Source organism: Sphaerodactylus townsendi, linkage group LG04 (assembly GCF_021028975.2).
Source record: "Sphaerodactylus townsendi isolate TG3544 linkage group LG04, MPM_Stown_v2.3, whole genome shotgun sequence".
In the NCBI taxonomy this organism is placed as follows: Eukaryota; Metazoa; Chordata; class Lepidosauria; order Squamata; family Sphaerodactylidae; genus Sphaerodactylus; species Sphaerodactylus townsendi.
Genome location: NC_059428.1, coordinates 30,999,467 through 31,026,446, shown reverse-complemented (window position 1 = coordinate 31,026,446; position 26,980 = coordinate 30,999,467). Strand labels below are relative to the sequence as shown.

At 43.5% G+C, this 26,980-nt stretch overlaps 1 protein-coding gene across 5 annotated transcripts in view; it reads left to right on the top strand.

The window, feature by feature from the left end:
* Positions 1–26,980, top strand: part of LNX2 (ligand of numb-protein X 2) — an 89,068-nt gene that overhangs the window by 10,446 nt on the left and 51,642 nt on the right. The window contains exon 1 of one of the 5 annotated variants that reach the window (XM_048493325.1): positions 24,354–24,440. The exons of the other annotated variants lie outside the window; for them this stretch is intronic. The gene's annotated coding sequence lies outside the window, so the exon portion shown is untranslated. Of the gene's footprint in view, positions 1–24,353; positions 24,441–26,980 lie in introns of those variants that run through there. 5 annotated transcript variants of the gene reach the window in all.

Genomic DNA, 26,980 nt, shown 5'->3' with positions numbered 1-26,980 from the left:
TAATGCGTGCTGGTTTTTGGATGCATTCTTCCAGGCACTCGTATAATTAACACCAAATGGGAACATTTCCATGAGTTAAGCTGTAATTCAGTTAAATCTTTATATACATGTTTCAAAGATGAAACCTCCATGGTCAGAGTTTGGTTGCTTTATTATCTTTCATTTATCATTAAGATGTGAAATAACTTTGTCTGGTTTCATCCAATTCATTCTGCTGGATCTGTTCTACATATTTTATTCTCTCTGTGATATACCTCTGAAGATGCCAGCCACAGATGCAGGCGAAACGTTAGGAACAAGATCTACCAGACCACGGCCACACAGCCCGGAAAACCCACGACAACCAGTTGAATCCGGCCGTGAAAGCCTTCGACAATGCATTTGTTCCTAGCGTTTCACCTGCATTTATGGCATGCCGACCACACATATGGGAGAAATGTTAGGAGCAAAAACTACCAGACCATGGCCACACAGCCCAGAAAACCCATCACAATCACACAACCAGTTGAATCCGGACATGAAAGCCTACCAGTAGAACACCTGAAACTGAGGGGAAGGTTTATAGTTCAAAAAGAACCTAGATCCCCCAAATCTTAGGAGGCTCCTCTCAGTAGAGAGGAGGAAAAAAGGCTTGTCTCAGCACCCAGTGATCTCAGTGGTAGACACGTGAATCCTTCCTATCTTCTCTTGTTCTCCAAATACTGGTTACTAGAGGGGAAAAAATCTGTTTTTGAGGGTTGGGGGAATCATGGGAACAGTATATGCATGTGAATGAAAGCACAGACAGCAGCGTCAGTAAAAAAAAATGCGAAAATTGCAAATTCTTCCTTGTACGTACAAAAGTGCTCTCTGCTCAAGGAGGGGAAACTTACTCTCACTCACTGTCTACAGGTGGTAAAGTACCATCAGTAATTTGTACAGATAGATTCTTTGGGAAGGGTTTTTGGTTATGATGATCCCAAACTTTGGTTATGCTGTCTACTTTATGTCTGGACATCATTTCAAGGTGTATGAACAGATACTTGTATGTCTTAGGAAAGGATCTCTCTTTTAATATGTCTCTGTCTCTTGAATGTGAGTATGAAGTTCTGCTTTGGATCCCTTCTAATGGGGTTGAAGAATCTGCAATAGCTACAAGCAGGATTTTTGCCTGTCCTGAAACTTTGAACACATGCGGATTCCTTATGGTGAGTCAGGCCTTCATGGTCACTACTGTCCAGTGGCGTAGCACCAAGGGGGCAGGAGTGTGATGCACCTGGGGCGCATCCCTCTGGGGGCGTGGCAGGGGCGTTCCAGGTTGGATCAGGGACTGACAGGGGCGTGACAGGGCATGGGGCACACGCGTGTCTCAGGCGCAGTTCCCCCTCACTCTGCCCCTGCTACTGGCAGTGGGTCTCCATAATCTCAGTCGGAGGTATTTTCTATCACCTACTTTTAACTGTTTCCTTTTAAATGGAGATTCCAGGAGTTGAACCTGTGTGTGCAAAGCAGAAAGTCTGCCACAGAGCCATAGCTTTGTAGCTAACTTCCGGCGGAGATACCATCAGTTCACTTCTTTTTAAATTTGGAGCAACGTGTGAAAATGCATCTTTTTTAGTTTTGCCCTTGGGGATGTTGTAGTATCTGTGATCTTAAAACTGGCTTTTTAACATGGTTTTGTTTGTAGATACCATGGCTGACATTGTGTTTATCTTTTGGTGTTGTAAGCTGCCTGGAGCATAGGACAAGAGTCATGGGAAATAAGTGCACTGAGTTAACAGATACAAAGAATTGAGTAATACGTAGCATATGGCATTAAGAACAATTTATGTATGCTGTTCACTTTGCCCTTGATTAGTCACAACCACGCTTAATTTGAGTAGTGTGAATGAATCCAGTTGTGTTCAGAGTCATCAGTGCCAGCTGTGACTGCTTCTTTGCCCCACAACTGCAGCTTGCCATTTGAGTTATGGGAATTGGTTCTGAATCTGCTTGGGGATTTCAATGGGAGTGCCAGCTGCTTAGGAGCCCCTCCTTCCCCGGTGCGTGGCAGCATTTGGTGGATTGTGTCCTAAGAAGGCAATCCAATCCATCCTCATTCAAACAGTAATCCTCTCTAGAATAGAAGAAATGGGCTGACGTAAATGGGAAGACATCTGGCATCCCAATCCAAATATTTGTGTTGTGCATCGGCTCTCGATACCAGTACAAACGTCATGCTTGTAGTTATTGTGCCATGTCCAATTGCTCTTTTTTCCAATGGAGGAAGCTAGTTTAATTTAGGAGGAGGAGATCAAATGTTTTTTTGACAGGTTAATTTTTTTCATTTTGAGACAATCATATTGCTAAGGTTTTGTGGCTGACGGGTCTGCTGACAACTAAAGACAAAGCTGAATTTTTCACATGAAGTTGCAGATTGCTTCTGAACTGAGATTATATTTCATTGTAGCCGTTGAGCATTATCTACAATTTTACGTCCTTATTAAGGGTTCATGAAACTATAGCTAGAAACGGTAAGGGTATAGCTATAGCTAGAAACGGTAAGGGGTAACTTGATGTCCTAAATGTTATAATTTGGGTTGGTTTTTTTTAAATGTTCACATCTCAGAGAAAATTCATTTCCGGAGAGGAAACTGAACACATGTATTTAATGACAGAGCCATGTATTGAAATTCTGTTCTGCTTTTAAGTATTTTACCTATAGGCTTTTGCACAATAAAACATTAAATGAGAGGTCAGCAACTGGAAGTTGTTGGAGGTTTCCTTTAGTCAGCATCTTTAAATAGCCATTGATACATCTGCCTCTCATGAATTTGTCTAATCTGCTTTCAGATCTATCTGAGCTAATGGCCCTTACTGCATCTTGTTCCATAAATTAATTATATGCTGTCCTTTCTTGACTCTATTAGCAATCAGTTTCATTGGGTGACCCTGGCTTCTTGCATTATGGGAGAAAAAGCAGAAAGGTCTGTGGTGGCGAACCTTTGGCACTCCAGATGTTCTGGACTACAATTCCCATCAGCCCCTGCCAGCATGCTGATGGGAATTTTAGTCCAGAACATCTGGAGTGCCAAAGGTTCGCCACCACTGCCATGCCTGATTTAATAAAATTCTGTTCTGCCTCTCCTTTCCTTCCCATAATTTTTTTCCCTAAGACTAAAGTGTTATGACAGGACAGGGAACTGTCTGAGTTGATCTTTTCAGGATGTATCTAGAGTAATTCTTTGGAGCCTAGCTGCAGTCTCTAGAGTAGAGGCTGCCTTAATCTTTCATGAAGTTTATTATGAGTGGTATACCGAATAAGGTAAGGTAGAATATAATTATTAAGGTAGAACATAACTATTATTACCTATGAATAACCTACAAGAATGACCATCCTTTTTGAGCCTGCAGGCACATTTGGAATCCTGACACGGCATGGTAGGAGCAACAACAGCATGGCTGCCACGAAAGGGCTGCTGCGGGAAGTGAAAGCCAGCCACAAAATGATTGTCACAACTTAACTTCAGTAATGCAATGCAGAACCTTGTGCTGTGGTGGCAAAGCATCCTTTAAGAAAATCTGCCCAGCCAGTCAGACACCTTGACAGGCAAAAGGCCCCACCTACTTCCTGATGGTTAGAAAAGGTAGCAGCGGGCATCATGGGCACCCCACTGAGGACTCTGACCTATATTAATCCCCAAGCGCTGTTATTTCTTCATTCCTATAAGACAGTGGTGGTGAACCTTTGGCACTCCAGATGTTATGGACTACAATTCCCATCAGCCCCTGCCAGCAGGGCCAATTGGCAGGGGCTGATGGGAATTGTAGTCCATAACATCTGGAGTGCCAAAGGTTCACCACCACAGCTATGAGAAAAGAGAGAAGACATTTTGTTTTATCTCTCATTCTTGTGTCCCAGTTGGATGTGCTGTCTTTCAGAGAATAAATATTTTCATTTATAGGACTTGTCACTTTATCCTTACTTTAGGCTCTAATTTGACATCCTCAAAGGTATTTAGTTACCCTTGCCTAGGTGCATAGTGTATATCTGTTCTAGTCTACTCATTACACCCGTGTGCATGGCGAAATGGCCAAGTTTGGATTTATTAAGAAGAGTCAATAATGGATAGGGATTCCTAGGAAGTGACTGCTAGACATTCTGGCAGGAACAGAATCCAGGTGAAAAACAACCTTTGCCTCATCTATGGGCTGGTTCAGAAGGAAAATATTTGGAGCCCTGGAGTGTGCATGTTTACTTGATGGTGTCCTGCTGTGTTTATGGAGTGTTACTCATAGGATAGTATGTTGGCCATGAGCAGCTTCCCCCCCCCCCCCCCCCCCCCCGCATTCAGACTAACGTGTCCCATCTTGCTATCCTTTGTTAAATGAAACGTTTGGATGGATGGGGCGGAAATTGGATACCGCACACTGATTCAGAGAATTCTCAAGAGTGTATAGAAGTCCATTGTTCCATGCTTGTATAATCTGATATTAAGCATGATATAAGTGACATTGACTTACTTCTAGGTACTAATTCTTAAGACTGCAGCCTAACATGCATTTTTTTTGACAATAGTTGCTAGTGCATTAAACTGTAGTATTATATCCCAAGAGTGGCAAAAATCTATTTAAATCAATGTCAGGATGTCTGTTTGATGCATTTCATCATATCTCTGCGGGGAGAATAATGCTTACCTAAGTAATATTATGTTCAGTAACATTGCTTCAAGAAAGAGATTGTAGTGTTCTACCTTTGGGCTATTGACGTTGTTTTAATGTATGTGGATCGCATTTTTACTGCTTCATTATGAAATGTGTCCAAAAACTCTTCCAATACAATGTTTCCTAAGCATTTCAGCTAGAATCAGGTACTTAAAACAGCATTTCTTTCTCTTTCCCCACAATTAGAAATAGTAAGTTTTTAAAGGTCTCATTGCAATTATTAAAAAAGCATATCAATTATAAAAATATTAATTGATGGTGTTCCCCTAAGTTATAGATACTGGACTTTCACATTATGAGTGAAATCCTCACTGTGTGAACCATAATTATCACAGGGTTACAATCCACTGTGAAAATATACTGTATAAACTAATTCAACAAATAGTTGCCAGGAATGCTTTCACTCTTACACCTGTCAGCCCTGACCCTGTCCTATATACTGACCAGTTCATGCAGGACTCTGAGAAGGCAGTGTAGAAATCTCCTAAACAAATAAATAGCCTGATCGCTGCTTCTGTATTCAATTAGTGCTGTTTAGAGGGCTGCCCTTGACAACCCAGAAACTTCCATTAGTGCAAAATGTAGCTACTTCTTGGAAAATTTAACTGCTATGCCCATATAGCAGTAACCTTGGCGCATTTGCTCTGAAGCTCAGTCCAGAGTTCTGGTTCAGGCTATATATCAGTGTGGCACATTCGATGCTTTGTTTATTTATTGTGACTTACTAGAGGCAGTTGGGAAGTATCTATATTAAAGGGCTTCCTTAAGACCTGAAATGTCATTTCCTTTCAGGCCTAAGTACATGATTGTGTATTCCTGGTCCACAGACATACTGTGGAAGGTTCCACATCTGGAACAGCTAAGTTCTAAGAGCAGAACGCAAACAGCATGTCTATCGATTGGACCTATGTCATGAATGCACCATATCTTGTAAATAGAGCCTTAGAAGCCTTTCTTCTGAGATTTTAAAACTGAAGATATTTATACTGTGTCCCACCAAAAGGAAAAACCGAAATTGTAACTTCATTCGCCACATGCGGGACCATTTTTGTTTTAGAACGCTCCATTTGGGTCCTAGTGAATAAAGATACAATTTTGGCTTTTTCTTTCTGGTGAGACGGAGTACAGTAGATGATCAAGCTGCTGTTTTGTTATTTGAGAGTATTGGGATTTTATAGTGCAGATTTAAAAAAAAATGTTGCATGGCCTATTTGTAAGATGCCTTGGGCTAAACTGGCAAGGCAGGATATAAATAAATACAAATAAATTCAGACTAAGAATTTCTTCAGCAGAACAGAATTTTGCTGCCTACTCCCTGTCTACAAGCCTTCTTGAAATGATGCTTTCTGAGGGAAAAGAAGACCCTCAAGATTTCCAGGTCCCCCTGGCAGTCAGTAGGGGGTGGGGGGTAGTTTTGCTAGTTCTAGGTTGGGGGATTCCTAGAGATTTGATGATGGAACCTGTGGAGAGTTGAGACACAGTGCCATAGAGTCCACCTTCCAGAGCATCCATTTTCTCCAGGGGAGCTAATCTCTGTAGTTTGGAGATGAGCTGTCATTTTGGAGGATCCCCAGACCTCACCTGGAGGCTGCCATCCCTACTCAAGGACAATGCATGGGGGAGGACCCAATGCAGTGGGAAGGGAGAATTGGTGGAAATTGTTGGTTTAGACTGGATTCACATCAGTTTAAATAAAACTTTGTGACTAGTGCAAGGTTGTGGCTGTGCTCTTCAGGGCTCCGGTTTATTTCAAGGCGACTTCTGCAGGGAATTGCTCCTTGGGCTGTGCTGACATGTATCTGGAATTCATCTCTGGATTCTCCATGTGTAACCGAATCCATAGCCCAGCCCTGCAGATTAACCCCTTAATTCCTGATTTGACAGAGAGCCAAGGCAAATGAAACGTTTAGCTTAATGGACGGGTCAGCTTAATACCAAAGTAAAACGTCATCTGATTAATCACTGAGCTCCAGTCTTAATCTGTCTGCAAGTTAAGAGTCTTCTTGGAAGGTAAGCTGGCAGGAAAGCCGAAGAAGAAGAGTTTGGGTTTATATCCCCCTTTCTCTCTTGTGAGGAGGCTCAAAGGGGCTTACAATCTCCTTTCCCTCCCCCCCTCACAACAAACACCCTGCGAGGTGGGTGGGGCTGATTGCTTTTCCAAAGTACCAACAAAGAGATAGGTGAGGCTGGATGAGTAGTCAGAAGAGAATGCCTGGACTATTCTCTTGAATACTGATTGATTAATAGGAGGGGTGAAGTAATGGTCTGTTTGACTCATTAAATCACTGTAGGGTGACACAGTGGGAATCAGCTGATCCCATTGTCCAGCCAGGCAGAGGAAAAGTTCAATGGTCAACCGCCTTCCTGCCCAGGCTTGACATAAAAGATGGTGCCCAAAACTCTCTGAGAGGTATTTATTTTGTGAGGAGCAGTATCTTGCTCTTGTGCCAATCTTTGTGCTAGTCCAAGCCTTTGTGGCACCCCTTAGCAGGGGGAGAAGTCCTACTTCTTACCTCTATGTGCACAACTTTAGATAATGCTCAGTCTTGGGTACATCGAGAAGAATAGCTCGGAGGCAGAACAAGCTGCTGGTAGCATGTTTGAAATTTCTTTTTAAAATAATGTACAATTGTTTAAGAAGGCCTGTCTTGAGGAATATGAAATTTCTTTCATTAATTCTACTACACACTTTGGTATGCTGCCAGGTGCCTTCGCATGCTGTGCATAATAGGCTATCTTGCACCTTGGCACCCTGCATCACTGTGGTAATTATCATTTGAAAAACACTGTACAGTATTCCAGTGAACAATTAGCCTATAAACGATGAATGTTTCTAGTTCCCTTTTAAAGCCTGACTGTGTCAGAAACACATGTCTAAGACTTTAAAACATTTGTCTAAGACCTTTAAAGAATTTGGGCAAAGCTTGGTGAAGAATCAGCAAAGTTTATTTAAGATACGTTTCTTGCAAGCAACGGGCGTCTGTCAACAGAGAGAGGCGCACCTAACAGTCACAAGCATCATGCATATATTCCCTTCAGATGAGTGGGCGTTCTCCCTCCCCTTGACTCCCATTGGGAGAACCAAGGGTTTACAGACTAAGGCATGGTCCAATTACATTCCTTTGTTTAAGACATTGTCTCTATCCCCTCTTGATACCATATTTGGCCTTCCACTTCCAAGAATTGTTCTCAACTTTCTACTTATTACCTCTTCTATTTGTCTGTTGGAAAGGTCACCTTTGTTCTTTTCTAGCACCTACTCAAAAACTCCTTTCATACCCCTTTCCCCAGCACACAGCTTCTGCTCTACTAGTCTAAGACTTGTTTTTTATACTTTTGTGGTTAACGTCTTGAGACTTCTTTGTTCATTTTTCTGATATACCTACTAGATAAGCTGGCTATGCGGTTTGGCGTTTCCTACTGCACAACCCACTCTTTGCCCGTTTGACCTCTCAACATTAGTCTATTTAGCTTCTTCTATAAGACAAGCAAGAAAGTAAAATACAATTTACCTCTAACACACTAGGTTATAGGGATACATATAAATTTATATTTCATGCTTAATTGATATACATATATAGATACTGAAAAAGCCACATACTAAGTTATAGGACTACATATAAACCCATATTTCATTCTTAATTATATATATTGAAAAAGCAATATTTCTTTATTTATCACAACTGGGTGTACCTTGACTAAAATCTGTCTGAGATCCTGTATTCTAGAAGATGGAGCAACAGGGTGATAAATTGAATAAACCAATTATACCTTTTAGAAGCTACTGGAAGAAAGTGATTATTTTAGTGCCAATGTAGCTAGCCTTTACAGAACCACTATTATTTTAGTGCCAATGTAGCTAGCCTTTACAGCTAGCCTTTACAGAACCACTATTGCTTTCAAGGTTTTAGGAGACCTTTCCAAAGTTTTCATGTGTGTTGCTTTTCACCATTTATTTATTTAGGGAATTATTATGTTGCCTCTCTTGGTGAATGATCCTGAGCGGGAGGGAGTTTTACAGATGAGAGTTTTCTTTTTGCGTGACTTATGGTGACCCTACAGGGTTTTTAAGGCAAGGGACGTTCAGGGATAGTTTGCCATTGCCTGTATCCACATCACATCCCTGGTGTTCTTTGGAAGTTGTCCAGCTACATACTAACCAGGCCCAACCCTGATAATGTTCTGAGATATGAGGAGAGCCTGGGGCTGTGCAGGTCAGGCACAGATGAGATGTCTCTGCTAAAAAAGACTGTCTTTGGTCATCATCCTTCTTCACCTTTGAAGTTGGATCATAGAGAGCAAGGCTTGTGAAGCACATCTTAACTGCCCTTGATTAGGTTATAATTAATAGTGCTGGCAAGAGCGTATAACAAAATTCAAGTGGTTTTTAGAAATCCATTTGATGGCAATTTTTTTGGGCTACAACATTTTGGATTGCAGATCTATAGCATATGCCTATCTGTCTGTTCCTCCCACAGGAAATGATAGATTAGCAGTTTACCTTGTCAGTTTATACTGCATTTTCTAAGGTGCTGATGAACATTTTATATATGGAAATGACAGATGTTGATTTTAAACAATATATTTTCAGTTTGTTTACAACTGAGACTGTTCTCAGCATTTAGAACAGGTGAAGAATTTACACGCTTGAAACTGGAATATGTCAGGTTTTAGGAATCACCTTTCTGTTTCCTTTATTTCATGAGTTTCATTCCTTCCCTTGATGAAATGGAGCAGGACTGGATTGGACCCTGTGAGTTATGCATGGACATGTATTCTCTGTAGTGAGGTGGCCCATGCCTGGATGGTGGGGAGCAGGGTTCTGTTACGCACAAGGTCTGGTCTGTTACGCACAAGGTATCTGCTGCATAATGGGAGCAAATATGTGTTGTTGCAAGATTTCCTGTATAGATATATTTCCTCAAGCTCCGCTTTCACTTTCCATTCTCCCTGCGGCAAGCCAAATTTAATGTTGCTCTGCAGTCAAGAGTAGGCAGATTTGCCAGTGGACACAGGTTTGCAATGGACCTCTTCCCTCTGCCCACAGCCAGCACGCCTAGTCCCCTCCCACACATTCTCTCTCACTACTTTGCATGCTTACCCCTCACCCTGCTCCCTGTTGCAGATTCCTTCTCATCTCTCTAAATGCTTGTATCGTTACATTGATATCAAGCAGGGCTCTTTCTGGCTCCACCCCACCTCCCCCACTCTACTGATGATCTAGAGGGCATTTTTAAAACTTTCTTTCAGAGAAGCTTCTATCTTTAAAAACAAGCCTCTCTCTTGAAGCAGTAGGGGTGTGGGGGCGATTTTCCACACCCCATGTGACTAAATGGCCGCAGCCTGGGGACATTTGACCCCATATATTCCCCTGGGCGGTACGCCCCTGTCCATTCGGCTAAACCCTTCTGAAAGTATTTAAAGACAATATTTAAAACAGAAACAGAGGTGGCCTGACACGGTATATTCACATACATTATTATTATTGATGAATCATTGAGGATCGTGGTTTAGCTTGCTGGAACTAGGATTCTACTATGTAATTCTTATTTCATTTAATGCCTCAAGACAAAAAGTTCCCTCATCACAGACAGTCATATTTCCCTACTGAACCCCAAGAGCTTTAAGAGGATGCAGCATTGGGTTCTTGTTGTTGTTTAAACATTATTTACATTTGAAGTCTAGTGCTGAGAAAGACTTCCACAGGAAGCGAGACAGGCAGCGATAGCTTTTATTTTCCTGCCTGTTGGGTTTCTATCCTCTTTTATCCACCCATATGGCCATTACTTTTGTTTCCTCTCTAATGGCATGAGCCAGGGTGTCATAACATCCAAAATGAAATGTACCAGAAAAATGTAATAAATTAGAGTCAAACTAGCTGAGTAATTGAAGAATAAAATGAATTTTAAACAACAATAGACTATATTATGGAGCAATTACGGATTGACTGCTGTGCAGCAGCATGTGCCAGAGATATGGAGCACCATGTGATCTCACTGTCAACGGCAACATTCCTTGGATTGCTTGCTAAGTGGTAATAATGAGTGGGAAATAGCTTGTACTACTAGAGAGCAAAATGCCACCGCGGCAGCAGCGAAAGAACTGCCACACTGGTTGTGTTGAGGGTTTTGTAATAGCATCTCAAGTGCTTTGCATACATTTTCAAAATCTGGAGACAGTATTTAAAACAGAAACCGAGGTGGCTTGACATGGTGTATTCACATACATTATTATTATTATTGATGAATCATTGGGGATTGTGGTCTATTCTACTGTGTTTAGCTTGCTGGAACTAGGATCCTACTATGTCATTCTTGGATCGTTGTGTCAAACTCAGGCCCTCCAGGTGTTCATGGACTACGATTCCCATCAACCCATGCCAGCAGGGCCAATTGGCCATGCTAGCAGGAGTTTCTTTAAGAATAAAGTGATGTGAACACCTGGAGAGCTTAAGTTTGTTTTATCGTCATGCATCATGTTAATATTTATGCTTTGCTTTTTTTCTGTTTTTAGATTTCTGATTGGGTCTACAACCCAAATCCTAATTCATTGTTTATTGAATGCCCCATCCTGTTGTACTGACTCATTCTGTCTAATCCTCCTTGAGTCCAAGTGAGAAAGGCAGAGTATAAATAACATACCAGATGAATTTGGTAACTACTGGTAGCCTGTGGCAGCGAGTTTTGATTGCCAGAGGTAAAGGGGAATGTTCATTGATTCATTGTTGCTCAAAACTACATGTAGAAGCTTCTCTTCCAAATTGGGTGAGGAAACCCTATTTGTTGTCATTGTTCTCCAGGCCCTAATCCTTAAAGCAGCCCCACAATTAGACCAGAGACTAGAAGACCAGTAGATTGCATAACACCAATGAGTAGGCATACAGCTGAAGGGAGATGTGAACTGTGGGGGGAGGAGGCTTCTTGTGTCCTTTGCCCACTATTCTGTGTGTGTGTGTGTGTGTGTGTGTGTGTGTGTGTGTGTGTTATGTGCAGTCAAGTTGCTTCCAATTCATGGGGACCCTATGAATCAGTGTCCTCGAAAACATCCTATCGTTAACAGACTTGCTAAGTTCCTGAAAATGGGCTTTGACTTCCTTGTAGAGTCAATCACAGCTAAAATGCCTGCAGTTACAAGAAGGCCCAGTGCACTTCAACAGGGCACGTAGGTTTCTGTTATGATTGTGCTTTCATTTTCTTCAGATAATGAAGGAAGATCTGAAGACAAGATGAACCTCTCCTTTTGCAATCAGAACAATTTAGAATTCAGTAGAGGGATTTCTGTTGTTCCATTTTCATGAAACATTTGAGAGCCAGTGTGGTGAAAGGCTTAGAGCAGGGGTCTTCAAACTATGGCCCCCCAGATGTTCATGAACTACAATTCCCATCAGCCCTGCCACTTGGCCATGCTGGCAGGGACTGATGGGAATTGTAGTCCATGAACATCTGGAGGGCCATAGTTTGAAGATCCCTGGCTTAGAGTGTCCGTTTAGGGTATAGGACTATGGTGGCAAACCTTTGGCGCTCCAGATGTTATGGACTACAATTCCCATCAGCCCCTGCCAGCATGGCCAATTGAATCACTGGGGTGCTGTGTGGTTTCTGGGGTGTATGGCCGTGTTCTAGCAGCAGGGCCATGCAGCCCGGAAACCACACAGCACCCCACTAAGGGTTGTTGTGAGCATAAAATAGAGACTAAGGATAATTACATGAGCTGCTTTGGGTCCGCAGTGGGAAGAAAGGTGGGGTTTAAATGAAGTAAGTATTATTATTTTTGCTATCAAGTCACATCTACCTTCTGGCAACCCTGTTGGGTTTTCAAGACAAGAGATGTTCAGAGGTGGTTTGTCTTTGCCTGTCTTCATGTCACAACCCAAGTATTCCTTGGCATCCCTTCCAAATATTAGCCAGGATCAGGGATGAGAGGATGTAACTCACCCAAAATCACCCTGCAGACTTCCACGATGCAAGCGGCTATTTGAACCTGGGTTTCCCAGGTCTTCGTCCCACACCTAAACCACTGTACCGACTATTCTAAATCAATTAAAGAAGTAATCGTAAATCTGTTTTCTATAAGCTTCCAACTTCCCAAGGAGCCTTAAAACATTTCCTTTTTCCTTTGGGTTGAGAGTTAGACTAAACATTTGTCCAGCAGGCCATCTGCCTCATTGTCTTATCTCCCTGTGTTTAATAGATCTATTTGGAATTAAGTTCCCTTGATTTCAGGGGAAATGACTTCTAAGTAGGAATGCATCGCTAATTGCTTTAGAGGGAGCTCGAGCAGTTGATGCTTGGCACACTGATTCTAGAAACATTTCTGTCCAAGGCAGGGGCTGTTGAAACTGATGGGGTCACCTTCAGGAAAAGTCACCTTGAGGCATGTGTTTTACTGCATCATCAATACGGCTGCTGTGGGGACACTCAATTAGTAGTAAGCACCCCAACATAACAGCAAAATGCTTGTTTCCCATAAAAACAATTGCCTTTTAATGGCAATAAAAACAATTGCCTTTTCTTTCCAAGGGACATTTCTGTGTCATTTTGTGGGGCTCCACCAGAGGTGTTTAAAGTGCACAGGTCCAACCCGAGAGTATTAATCCCGCACATCCATGATGGAAGATGCCTTTTTTGTGGCTAGCTGTTGGCAAGCCCCAGGTTTGTATCTGCATATTATGTGTGTTACTGGAAATTACTGGGAAAATGCACTTTGGATACATTTGTACCTGTTAAGGGATATTGCGCATGTAGCTTGCATTGCTTCACATTTTTTGTTCTTACTCTTTGAGTAAAACACTTGCATTGGATCAGGCACCTTCCGCACATACAGAATAATTCACTTTCAATCCACTTACACAAGTGTTTGCAAGTGGATTTTGCCATTTCTCACAGTAAAATCCTGCTGCGAAGTACACTGAAAGTGAATTGAAAATGGATTATTCTTCATGTTCGGAAGGGGCTTTTCTGTATCTGACCGAATTTTTGCAGCCAGGATGCAGTGGCTTTCCTGGTTTTAGACTGTTTATACTGTACCCACCTGCACTTTTATTTTTAGTAATCTGGAAGACCCAGATTCAAATCCTCACTCATGCCATGGAAGCTCGCTGTGTGATGATGGGATAGTTACACTCATTCAGCCTAGCCTAAGCTACCTCACAGGGTTGCTGTGAGGATAAAAATGGAGGACAGGAGAGTGATGCAAATTGCTTTCAGTCCCCAATGGGAGAAGTGGTCAAATGAATTAATTAAATAGGTGGGTTGTGTTTCAGCATAGGGGTGGACTTTAGTGCAGTAAATGCACATTTAAAGATATACTAAGTGTGTTTAATGTTTGGATTTGGGGAAGCTCATTAATGACACATTTTGAAAACCCTTTCTCCAAAGCCTTTAGTATGCAGACAGTAATTTTAATTTTGAATACATTTGTCTCTTCAAAAAAAATTTTTTGATTCGGGTTGCATCCATCAGTTTGTTTTGTGATACTTAAATTAATCTAGTAATGCATTCAGCTTTTATTAAATCCAGTGCAATTTTATAAAACAAATAGCTCATTCTTTTTCCATTTTAATGTTGCTACGTAAGCTACTTTTGACCAGACACTGTAATTGTTAATACTGTTATGCATTCTAGGGAGCTCCTTTGACGGAGTTTCATTTGGTCCTAAGTGGTTTGTAATCTCCAAACGCTTTAGGGCAAATAACCGCTAAACAATTTACCAGCGCTAGTCTGGCTGAAGCGGTTTGGTTCTCAGTAGCGAGGATTTTATGCTACTTTATTAAATATGTGAAGTGGATCCTTTTAAAAACAAAAATGTATAGTAATGTTATTCTACCATCAATAGTTTCAGATATTTTAAGGATGCTTTTGTTCCACTTTTTCTGAATATTGCAAAAAGAAGAGAGGGTATTAATTCTTGCAATAAGATTAAACAGTATTGTATGTTATAAATTCAAAACATTATACAATATTGATCAGTTAAAACAATCTTGTGTTTTGTATGTAAAATATACAATAAAGTCAGTTCTTAAATCTCAGGTAATGAAGTCACTAGCAGTGACATCCTAAGAAGAGATGTACCTCTAAGGCAGTGGTTCTCAACCTTCCTAATGCCCCGACCCTTTAATACAGTTCCTCATGTTGTGGTGACCCCCAACCCTAGCATTTATCCATTTTACAGATGGAGAACACTGATGCAGAGAGTCTTAGACGACCCCTGTGAAAGGGCCGTTGGACCCCTAAAGGGTTCGCGACCCACAGGTTGAGAACCACTGCTCTAAGGGCACTTTCGTACATGCAGAATAATGCACTTTCAATCCACTTTCAATGTCTTGCCCCCCAAATTCAATCACAGTCAATGTTGCCTGAAAGCAGGGAAAGGCCATGGCTCTGCAGTAGAGCATTAGCTTGGTTTTCAGGAGGTCCAAAATTCAATCCTCAGCACCTCCAGTTAAGGCTCAGGTCCTAGAAGATGAGAAAGAACTCTGCCTGAAACTCTGGAGAGCTGAGTTGATAGTTCTGACTTTGTTGAACCAAGGATCTGATTCAGTCTAGGGTAGCTTTGTGTGTCCATCCAAGCATTCTACAGACGAGTATGCAGAAACATTTTGCCACATCGTTGGGCTCTCATAATCTGTGGAATGGGACATGACCCCCAACCAACCCTTGCACAGAATAATTCATCCCTGACTTTCTATTTATTTATTTAAATTTAGATTCTTAACCCTTGCAGAGGGGGCACAGACCATTAAAAGAAAGCACGAAGGTCAAATGGAGCAGAAATGAGGGTGCTGGACTTATTCCTTAAGTCCAGTATAGTTAGATAATAGATGGAATGGTAAATTGTAATTAGGAGCCGCGTGGTGTAGTGGTTAAGTGCTTGCACTGCCACTCACACGGTCAGGAGTTCGAGCCCCCTGTGGGTCAGATATCCTGGCAGCTGGCTCATGGTCAATTCAGCCATCCATCCATTCCTTGGTCGGTAAATAAGTACCTAGCATACAGCTAGGGCAGGGGTAGGGAACCTTTAACACTCAAAGAGCCGTTTGGACCCGTTTTCCACGGGAAAAGAAAACACTTGGAGCCGCAAATAATTTTTGACATTTAAAATAAAGATAACACTGTATATATTGGGCTTTTTACCTTTTACTCCACTCATTCTGAGAAGCGCATGGATGCACCCGCCCTGCTGCCTGCAGGGCGGGCAAGGATGGGGCCAGCGGCTTGGCCTTGCCGGCCGCCAGGAAAGCGCCCGCCCCGCTCCAACGGGGCGGGCGAGAGGGGAAGTCCGTGGCGCGGCCCAGCCGACTGCGGGCAATTGGTGCGCCCGCCCTGCTGCCTGCAGGGCGGGCAAGGATGATGCCGGTGGCTCGGCTTGTGGAGCCGCAGTGCAGGGGCAGAAGAGCCACATGCGGCTCTCGAGCCGCAGGTTCCCTACCCCTGAGCTAGGGGGTAAAGAATAGCTGGGGAAAGCAGCAGCAAACTACCCCACAAAAATGGCTTGACTATGAAATCACTGCTTGCAGTGGTACCCTAGGGTCAAGCACGACTGAAGGGATAGCTTTACCTTTTTAAAAAAAATTGTAATTATTCGTTAACAATCCATAGAGGTCTACACAATGTAGTATATCATTTAAAAGAGCTGTTGCTTGCATATGAAGAAAAAGAAGAGTGGACTTATATCCCACTTTTCTAAGCTGTAAGGAGTTTCAAAGCAGCTTACAAACTCCTTTCTCCTCTCCCCATAATAGACACCTTGTGAGGTAGGTGGGGCTGAGAGAGTTCTGAATGATTGGCCCAAGGTCACCCAGCACGGTTCATGTGGAAGAGTGGGGAAACAATTCCAGAATTGCTAATACGATACATGGAGGGCATCATTTTGTACTTCGCTTCCCTTCACAAAATCCAGCCCAGTTCCTGCTGAGTTGGAGAGTCACAAGTTGCTACTGTCAGTGAGGACCTGTCTAGAAAAGACTGGAACCCACTCAGAGCAGTTCTGTAGCTGTTGAATTGTTATCTGATGGTCCACAGCGTTGAAGGCCATGGAGTGGTGTGCTAAGCACAACAGGGGAGCACAGCAGTTGATGGATTAATAGTCTGGAAAAAAATAGGTGTGTTTCTAACTGTCCTTGAATTGTACCATTTTGATGTGGATGTTTCCAAAAACATAGTCACTGTAACAAAACAGGCATTAAATGCTCTTTTCCATGTGTTGCATCGAAGGAAGGAAGGAAAGTGACTGTACAGATTTTGAACACCCAAGTATGTTGTCTCCTGTTTGTTCCTGCTGCCAACTTCTGTTTCCATGGAAATGGCATCAAAGCCTTCCAGGGGCTGAGAGTGTGAGCCCTTCCTCGTGCAGTTTGCCCACCAAGCAGTGGAGCTTCTGCAACCTCTATCATGTTGGTGAGCCTGACATGGTGAGATTCTTTTGAAACCCTGCTGATGCAGAAGGAAGCAAAGCAAAGATCAAACATGTCATTTGTTAGTGTGTGTGCGTGTGCGTGCGTGTGTGCGTGTGTGCACATGCCATCAAGTCACAGCTGACTTAGGATGACCCTGTAAGGTTTTTGAGGCAAGGGACCTTCAGAGTTGGTTTGCCATTGCTTGCCTCTGGATGGGCTGAGTTCTGAGAGAACTGTGACAGGCCCAAGGGGAACTGAACCTGGTTTTCCAGATTAGAGTCTGCTGCTCTACATTACACCATGCTGGCTCTTCTTAGAGTGGTAGGTAATAACCAGGTTGTCAGTTAAGCTGTCAGATAAGCTTTTGAGAAGTAAACTTGTTTTCATCCCAAATTGTTTTAAAAGGAGAAAATAGCAAAAAACATACAGTACAAGTATAAAGCCACAATCCTCATCATAGGCAGGCAATTTTTCTTTGTAGCTGCAGTTGAGTTGTTACCCGAAACGATGGGAGTCTGCTCCTTTTAGAGTGGTAGAATTAGTGAGAGCAAGCTCAGGGTCTGTGTTGCCTGTGAATACCAAGGTCAGCTTTTGCAAGAAATTCTGCAGGAGAGCAAAATAAAGTTTAACCATTTTATTTAGGAATAATAGGGGCCTACAATAATCAAAGCAGCAGAACACACACAGACACACACTGTCCTAGAATATAAGCAGTGTAGAATATAAGCAGTGTTTATTCAGTTTAGAAGATGGAAGTAATAGGATGTAACTAATCAATGGTTGGAGTTGACCCAGATTCATCTCCCTGCTCAATCATGAAATGTAGGCCTTACCTATACATGCAGCAGGAGGGGGTTGGTGATAGAACCTTATGCTGAAAGGGTAAATGAGGGTCCTCATTATTCTCTCAGCCTGGCCCACAGTACATAGTTTTTAAGAGGGTAAGAGCCAAACTACATGAGACCTTTTAAATGTCAGGTCCAGGTTTCCCAGAGCTAACTCATGTTTCCCAGAACCAGTTCCAAAGTGGGGGAAATAACTCCTCCAAGGGTCTTTCGGGCTCAGAAAAATGGCTAAGGGGGAAGTCTGAGATTCCTTCTCTTGCACCACAGTCTGGAGCTCAATTGGGCCTCTTCAGACTCTTCAGACAACATGCCCCACAGCTGATGTATGACTGCAAGAGAAGCAAGTTGGGTCCAAGGGACCCTGACCTGAAATTGTAAAAAAAAATATTTTGTTGTTTGGCTTTAAAATGGAAAATCACTCTTATTAGACTCCTTTGAGAAAGAATGGTAGACAAATGTGCTAATAAAAAATAAATACAGGGGCTATGTTTGGAAACAGCAATCATGGATTGTATGTTGTTTGAGGGAAATTCCTCTGGTGCTATGGCTGTTAACTAAAGTAGTTTATATCAGCCATGATTTCTGATGGAGGGGGACAGGTGGGATCAGAGATCCATAGACTGCAGTTTACATGGCAGCAGCAGATGTCCTGGCATCGAATATTAGTACAGTGACCTGCCAGCGGGGGCTCAGTCGATATCTGTGGCCTGAGGGAAACACTTACAGCCTCGTTGCCAATTTTCAGGGGAAATTACCTGTGCCTGTTACTTCTTTCTCCCTCCATCAGACTTGGCGTGCCCCTGAGCCCAAGTATAAAAAGAAATATTTACATCATGAAGCTGTCAAGAAACTGGACAGCTTATAAACCAAGTTGTTCTCTTTTATATGCAACTAAATTGACTTGGATTGTTCAGTGTGGCCATAGTTTGAAGTCTGAGAATTCTGAAAGGAATATCAATCAACAGATCAGTTTTTATAACTGAAGTCTGGGAAAGAAAGAGGACCAGGTGCTTAACATTTTTTATGTGCCTTGTCTCCGCTACAATAAAGAAACCAAAGTATAGAGAATTATAGCTACAAATCTCCAGTTACATCAGAGTTGATTTGATTGCCTTCAACAGCGACAGGAATAGACAAGATTGGTAGGGGGATGTGTGCGAGCGTCTTATCCTTTGTTTACTTAATTACCATAAGCTTTATACAGTGCCTTTTGATTGAATGATCTCCAAAGTAGCTTAGAATGGATTTAAACAAGAGCCAAACTACATGAGACCTTTTAAATGGGATGTGGTCCCTGGTTCATCTCTTGGGGGTAAGACAGGCACATGGTATATGGCATGTTAAAACCTCTGGCCTGTTCTTGCCACACTGGTTTTCAGACTCCTGGTATAGGTGAATTAGTCCCCCTCCCAAAAGTATACTGCCAGGTAGCACCAATTCTAACCAACTGTAGCCAGCTGAACTTCCTTCATCCAGTCCTCACTCTGTAGTATATTTGTCTTTGGATCTTATACTTCTAAGGAACTAATAGGTACACATTTCTGAGGAACTAATAGGTACACATTTGAGAGAGCTATAGAAGCCTGTTTGAGGTAACAAAGCCAACCCCTGAAAAATATTCTCAAACCCTTGTGATGAACCTATGGTGATTAACCCATGAGATTCCAATGGTTACCTTCTTAATGATTTCAGAACATTTTCAGTATTGGTAGGAAGCTCTGCAAGGAATATAGAATAGTATAAGCCGAGTCCATACTTGGACAGGAAATCTGCCAAGGGAGGCTATAGCAAATCATCTCTGCTCTTCATTTGCCTTGAAATCCCCTTACTGGGATCACCTTAAGTCAGTTGTGATTGGATGACACGTAGGTATGTAGGAAGTTCTCCATATTCAAGATCTGAGAAATAACTCAATCTGAACTCTAAAGAACAGTTCTTTCTCAAAGATGGAATCCATATGCAGAAATTCAGCTGTGGACCTCCTGTAGATACAATAACATTAGCTGATGGTATAGCAAATATTTAGAATTAAGCTACTTGTCAGAAAAAGCATGGTTTACAATATAGTTCTTCTCGAACTTCTGGAGAATGGCCACCCCTGCCATCTGTCTAAAATACATACTTATATCCCACCTTTTCTGATTCTGGCCTATGTGGCCTACATATAAAAAATTAAAACTGTCCATCCAAGTTAAAAAAACACAGGTGATGAAAAAGGAACAAACAGCCCCTGCAAATTCACCATCAGATCTAACAAGCTGCTAGTAACTCTGAGTGTGAACAATTAAAAACTGTCAAAAAGCTCATTTAAACAGTTGTTCTTTGCAGAATTTCCTGAACTGTGATAAGTTAGAAATCTGCCTCACTTCTTTTGGCAATCTGTCTGAAAGTGCCAGAGCAACAATAAGAAAACTCTGGGTGCCAGCTAAAGTAGATCTTACCACCTGTAGTAGGCCTGAGAACCTGTGGTAGGTCTGAGAACACAAGAGCAAATGATCAACCATGTGATGATTGAAGCATTGGGGTCCCATGCACATAATATCCCCCACCCCACCCCCTGGTAACAAGAACACTGCTGCAGCTTGAACAAATTCAGGCTGAGAGATCTTGGAAGATGGAAGAGAGGATTTTAAGCTTGTTCCTTCCTCTGCCATTCCTTATGGGGTTGTGAATAATGCTTAGCGCAGTGGTGGCGAACCTATGGCACGGGTGCCAGAGGTGGCACTCGGAGCCCTCTCTGTGGACACGTGCAAACAGAGTGCCCCCCGCCCCCACATCTAGGCTAAACCTGGGCCGCTGGGCTCGATTATCAGCATTAAACCTAAGACCTAGTTTTGGGGAAACAGTGTAGGTAGCCCTGTTAAGCACTGTTAAACCCCACTGATTTTCATGCGAAGAACTAAAGCACGATCCTTTACCTGGGAGTAAGCTCAGTTGCTGGAAATGCGGCTTGCTTCTGAGTAAACCCTCCTAGGGTCGTGATTCACCCATTGGAAGAGTTGCATGGTTGCTCCAAAGCAAAGCCACCGACTACCACTAAGCTTACTCCTGAGTAATAAACGCCTTGAAGCCAACCATTTTTTCTAAACCAGGGGTAGGGAACCTGCGGCTCTCCAGATCTTCAGAAACTACAATTCCCATCAGCCTCTGTCAGCATGGCCAATTGGCCATGCTGGTAGGGGCTGATGGGAATTGTAGTTCCTGAACATCTGGAGAGCCGCAGGTGGGGGTGGGGGGGGGGGGGGGTGGGGGGGGGGGGGGGTGGGGGGGGGGGGGGGTGGGGGGGGGGGGGGGTGGGGGGGGGGGGGGGTGGGGGGGGGGGGGGGTGGGGGGGGGGGGGGGTGGGGGGGGGGGGGGGTGGGGGGGGGGGGGGGTGGGGGGGGGGGGGGGTGGGGGGGGGGGGGGGTGGGGGGGGGGGGGGGTGGGGGGGGGGGGGGGTGGGGGGGGGGGGGGGTGGGGGGGGGGGGGGGTGGGGGGGGGGGGGGGTGGGGGGGGGGGGGGGTGGGGGGGGGGGGGGGTGGGGGGGGGGGGGGGTGGGGGGGGTGGGGGGGGGGGGGGGGGGGGGTGGGGTGGGGGGGGGGGGGGTGGGGGGGGGGGGTGGGGCGGGGGGGGCGGTGGGGGGGGGAGCCCCTTCCAGCATGGCCAATTGGCCATGCTGGAAGGGGCTGATGGGAATTGTAGTCCATAACATCTGGAGTGCCAAAGGTTCGCCACCACGGGATTATAGGAAACTGGCTGTTGTGGGGCTTTTGGGCTGTGTTGCCATGGTCTGGTAGTTTTTGCTCCTGACTTTTTGGCTGCATCTCTGGCTGGCAGCTTCAGAGGCATGTCACAGTAAGATGTCACGGAGAGAAACGCATCTTACCATGACATGCCTCCGAAGATGCCAGATGGAGATGTGGGCAAAATGTTAGAAGCAAAAACTACCAGACGGCCACACAGCCCAGAAAACCCACAATAGCCCCTTGAATCCGGCCGTGGAAGCCTTCAGCAAGACGTTTGTAGGAAACCTTTGAAATGGCGAATTTTAAAGTTTCTGTTGGAGCAAAGAGTTGTCTGACTTCCAAAAGCAGCATTACCGGAGAAAGTATGAACAGCCTCCATAGTGGGCTACACATACCATTTCCCAGCTGTTGTTTGTGCATTATTCAGAACAGAAGCACTTAAAGATCTTCCCTCTAAAACATGAGAGCTCTGAGGTAAAATGCTGGCTGAAGGGAGTGGTAGCAAGAAGACAGGAAAAAAGAAATTGGTGCCGTAGGGGAGCTGCAGCTTATATTCATTTATTTAGGTATGTGTATTCTACTTTTCTACCAATTTACAACATTGTTCTGGAATCCTTGTAACCCGTATGAGTTACATTAATCTGAGGGAGAGTGACTAGCCATCAAGTGAGGTTCTGTGGCAAAGTGGGGATTTGATTCTGGTTCTCTTGGATCCTTTTCAAACCATCTAACGGTGCACTGCACTGAACCTCTGCCTAGGAGGAAGAAGACTTAAAGAAACTCCTTAAGGTAAACTCCTGAGGAAAGTTCTCAGTCTAACTCCGACATCAGGAGAATGATTTCTTGCTCCAGTATGTGACAATTTGCAAACGAGCAGTCTGAAGAAATATTGAACACCTGGGAGCGAATGGCAGCATCTAGCCCCTCTCTCCCTTCACTCCACAAGTCTCTGTTCCTGCTGCTGCTGCTTCTCCTCTTTCAGGTAGATAAAAAAAAAAAGAATTATAGACTTCATGCATTTTACTTCTGGGAAAAACCCAAAGGTGAGGTGACATTTCTGTAGAAAATCACCAGAACCTTTATAGTTTCCAGCAATTCCTAGAGCAATATGATGTCACTTTTTGTTTTCCCTGGAAGTGATGTCACACTGTACACAACACCAGCTCTCTTATGCTCCCCCCCCCAGTCTCCCATTCAGTCCAGTCAGTTGAGCCAGCAGCTGGCAAACCTAGTTCCATCTTCCAGATGTTCTACCTATTCCATGGTTTGCTTTCCTTCCTGTTACCAAAAATTGTGGACCACCGTTGACAATATCTTCCTGTTCTCAAGCAATGACTTATAAGTATCTATTTACCTGCTGGTCATCTGGGGCAAGTAAAAAATCAGTGAAGTGGAAAATTCCAGATGAGTTAGTCCATAGGAGCAGAATAAAACAGCAGTCCAGTGGCACAGAATATTGTGAGTCGGGTCTTGTTTCGTCACAAGAATAGGGTCCATCGTTTCGGTTTATATATGCAGCAAGAAGGGGGAGGATTTTATGAAGAGAGGCAGATTTGATATGAGATCCAATCCAAAAAGTTCACTAAGAGTAGTTGTGAGATACTCCCAATTGTTGTTAAGATAGGCAAAATACAAAACCTCTCTAACTTCCTATTGTATCTTCTTATCTCATTTTGTCTTGCACTAGATTTACATTTTTGCCTAGTTTACTTCAGTGGGGAGCGTCTCACACCCACTCTGAGTGAACTGATTTCTTTGTGAATTAGATTTTGTCCCTGTAACATCTCTTCTCCCCACTGATATCTTTTCCTCTTTCTCTCCATCATATCTGAAGAAGTGAATTCTGATTCTCAGAAGCCTGTAAAGGTACTGCTGGGCTGTTTTATTAAACTGGAAAAAATTATGTGTTTCTTGACAGAATGTTATGTGCCAGTAGTACATAGCAATGTGTTGGCAGATTCTTGAGGACTAGTAACTTTTTTGGATTTCTGGACACAGTTGCTGCTAATAAAGGCCCCTTCCGCACACGCAAAATAATGCGTTTTCAAACCACTTTCACAACTGTTTGCAAGTGGATTTTGCTATTCCACACAGCTTTAAAGAGCACTGAAAGCAGTTTGAAAGTGCATTATTCTGGATGTGCGGAATGAGCTAAAATGTAGGAAGGCTCAAGAAAGGAATATCTGAGTCCCCCTTTTTTTTCTTGTGAATATATTTTAGTCTTCCGGCTTTATCCATTTCATTTGCATTGTAAATAGAGAGGATAGTTTGACTTAGTGATGTGATTAAGATTTAAAAACTAGTGGCTTTGTACGGTGTGGTGGTATAGCACTTACTAGAATTGCTGTGCTCTCAAGAAGGACTTTAAAATTCTGATTTATTTGATGGAGCTGTCTTGCTACACCTGGAGAATCATTTGTGTGATTAATCTAAGCCGGGAGCCACTCTGGAGCGTGATTTATTTAACATGCCCCCCGGGGAAAACAGTTTAAACGCTAAAGCCATGCATCCTTTAAACTATGACAGGTGCATTTATTTAACTGTGGTTGTCAAGGCTAAGCTCACATTTATGTGGCATTAGGAAAGAGAACGAATGTGCTATGATAAAGCAACGCATGTGATAGGTCGCTGTGGATCGCGAGGGGGCCGGCAGGCACTCTTTAGTGATTCCACTGGTGTATTTTGCTCATTCCCGGCACAGCAGCAGGCTCACACCTTGGAAGTCCGGTGTTATCATGTGATCTCCACTGGGAAGAACAATGCATACTCTCCTGTCCTTTACACATTGTGCAGGTATGTTGCGCTGCCATTTAATTTGCAAGACAAAGGATGAGAGCGTGGAGCAGTGCTGAATGCAGGCTCCTTAAATTCCACTAGCAGTTTCTGTCTTAGGTTCTCTGTGCTGGCTGCCTACTTTTCTGCCTTAAAGGCATCTGTCTTGTCTTCCTAATACGTTTTCCCATGAATTGTGAGGCAGAATTTCACACAATAGAGGTTGCTTTTATATTGGTGGACTGTTTTAGAACTTGGGAGAAAGCATATTGCTAGGACCAGTAATCCTGACATTTGGAAAATGGCTATTCTGTTGAAAATGCAGAGTCTGCACAAAGCCAGCCGCCTGCATTAAACTGTTTCTCCCTTATTCTGTTGATAGCGCTCATGGCTTTTGATTGACGGATTGCTTGTTTTGTATTCATTTGGCTTTCTGTGTTGTGTACTGACTGGCAGTTTTCGTCACTTTCTTAAAATTTTACTGCTGGAAAAGTCTACTTGAATGTACTTGGTTTTGTAAAGGTTTATTTCCAAGATCCCAGTCATCCCTTGCTACCATTTCAAAGCTGCCTCTCCGTATTCAGTCTTTTCAAATTAAGCTCAAATAGAGAATTGTAACAGTGTAATCCTGTATAGAGTTACTCCAGTCTAAGACAATTGATTTTGAGTCGTTAAGACCAGAGTTAACTCTGTTCAGGGGTTGTACAGTACTCTTCCATAGTTAACTTGCCTGAAGGGAATAGAGAAAGAGGCTGTGTGGTATGAATGGAAATGAATTGGTGACAAGATGAAGTACATATTTAATGTGTCCCAAAATAAGATGACAACTTCATTAGTCAAGCCTACATTTCTTATATTTATAGAACTGTGTACTTTTGAATTGGAAGGGAGGGAAAGAATTGTGCCTTTAAATACAAGGTTTAAAGATATACTAGACTTTAAGAAAGCTGATTTCAGTAAACTTAGGAAACTACAAAGTGTGATCCCATGGTTAAGAATACTGAAAAAGAAGGGAGTGTGTGATGGATGAAAGTTTCTTAAAAGTGAGATCTTGAAGCTTGGTAGACAAAAGGAATTCTGTGGATGTAGTATACCTTGATTTTAGTAAGGCCTTTGACAAGATGCTTCATGATATTCTTGCAAGCATGCTAGTAAAATGTGGGCTAGACAATGCTACTATTAGATGAATTTGTAATTGGCTGACTGACCGAACCCAAAGTTTGTTCACCAATGGCTCTCTTTCATCCTGCAGAGAAGTGACTTGTGGGGAGCCAAAGGCCCAGTGCTAATCAATATTTTTATCAATGACTTGGGTGATGGAATAGACCTGGATAGATTAGAGAGCTGGGCCAAAACTAACAAAATGAATGTCAATAGAGATAAATGTAAGATTCTGCATTTTGGCAGAGAAAATGAAATGCAGAGAAACAGGATGGGTGACACCTGACTGGAAAACAGTACATGTGAAAGGGACCTGAGAGTCTTAGTAGATCACAAACTGAACATGAGTCAGCACTGTGATGCGACAGCCAGGAAAGCCAATGCAATTCTTGGCTGCATCAATAAGAGTATAGTGTCTAGATCAAGGCACATAATAGTACCTCTCTATTCTGCACTGGTCAAACCTCATCCGGAATACTGTGTCCAGTTCTGGGCACCACAGTTCAAGGAGGATATTGACAAGCTGGAACAGGTCCAGAGGAGGGCGACCAAAATGATAAAAGGTCGGGAATCCATGCCCTGTGAGGAGAGACTTAGGGAGCTAGGTATGTTTACTCTGAGGAGAAGGTTAAGGGGTGACATGATACCATGTTTAAATATCTGAAGAGATGTCATGTTGAAGATGGAGCAAGTTTTGTTTTCTGTTGCTCCAGAGACTAGGACAAGGAGTAATGGATTCAAGTAAAAGGAAAAGAGATTCTACCTAAACATTAGGAAGAACTTACTGACAGTAAGGGCTGTTCAACAGTGGAATACATTATCTCGGAGTGTGGTAGAGTCTCCTTCGGAGGTTTTTAAACAGGCCATCTGTCAGGAGTGCTTTGATTGTATATTCCTGCATGTTAGGGGGTTAGACTTGATGGCCCCTGTGATCTCTTCCAACTCTATGGCTCTTTCTGCACGGGCGGAATAGAGCTCCCCAGGGACGGCATTTTTGCCATCCCTGGGGAGGGATTCGCACGGCTGCCAACACTGCATCGCAGCAGCGCCGGCCTCGCCACCCCAAGCGGTGCGAAGACACTGCTTCCGAACTTCACTCCCTGAGTGAGGTTTTTCGGAAGCAGCGTCTGGAAGACGCCATTTCTCCCCCCGCCCTCCCCCCAAGCCCCTGAATGCCATACCTTGTCTCCTGGCTTCCGGCGCATCACAGAGGCCAGGGGACACGCCCCCTGGCCTGCGACTCCATAGCCGCCGCTCCAGCCTGTGGGGGGGGGGGGGGGTATGTGTCCCCTGGCCTCTGCAACGCGCCGGAAGCCAGGAGACAAGGGATGGCGTTCAGGGATGGCGCAGCCTGTGCGAAGGCCGTGCCGCCGCCTGCACCCCTACCTGGACTGTCCGTG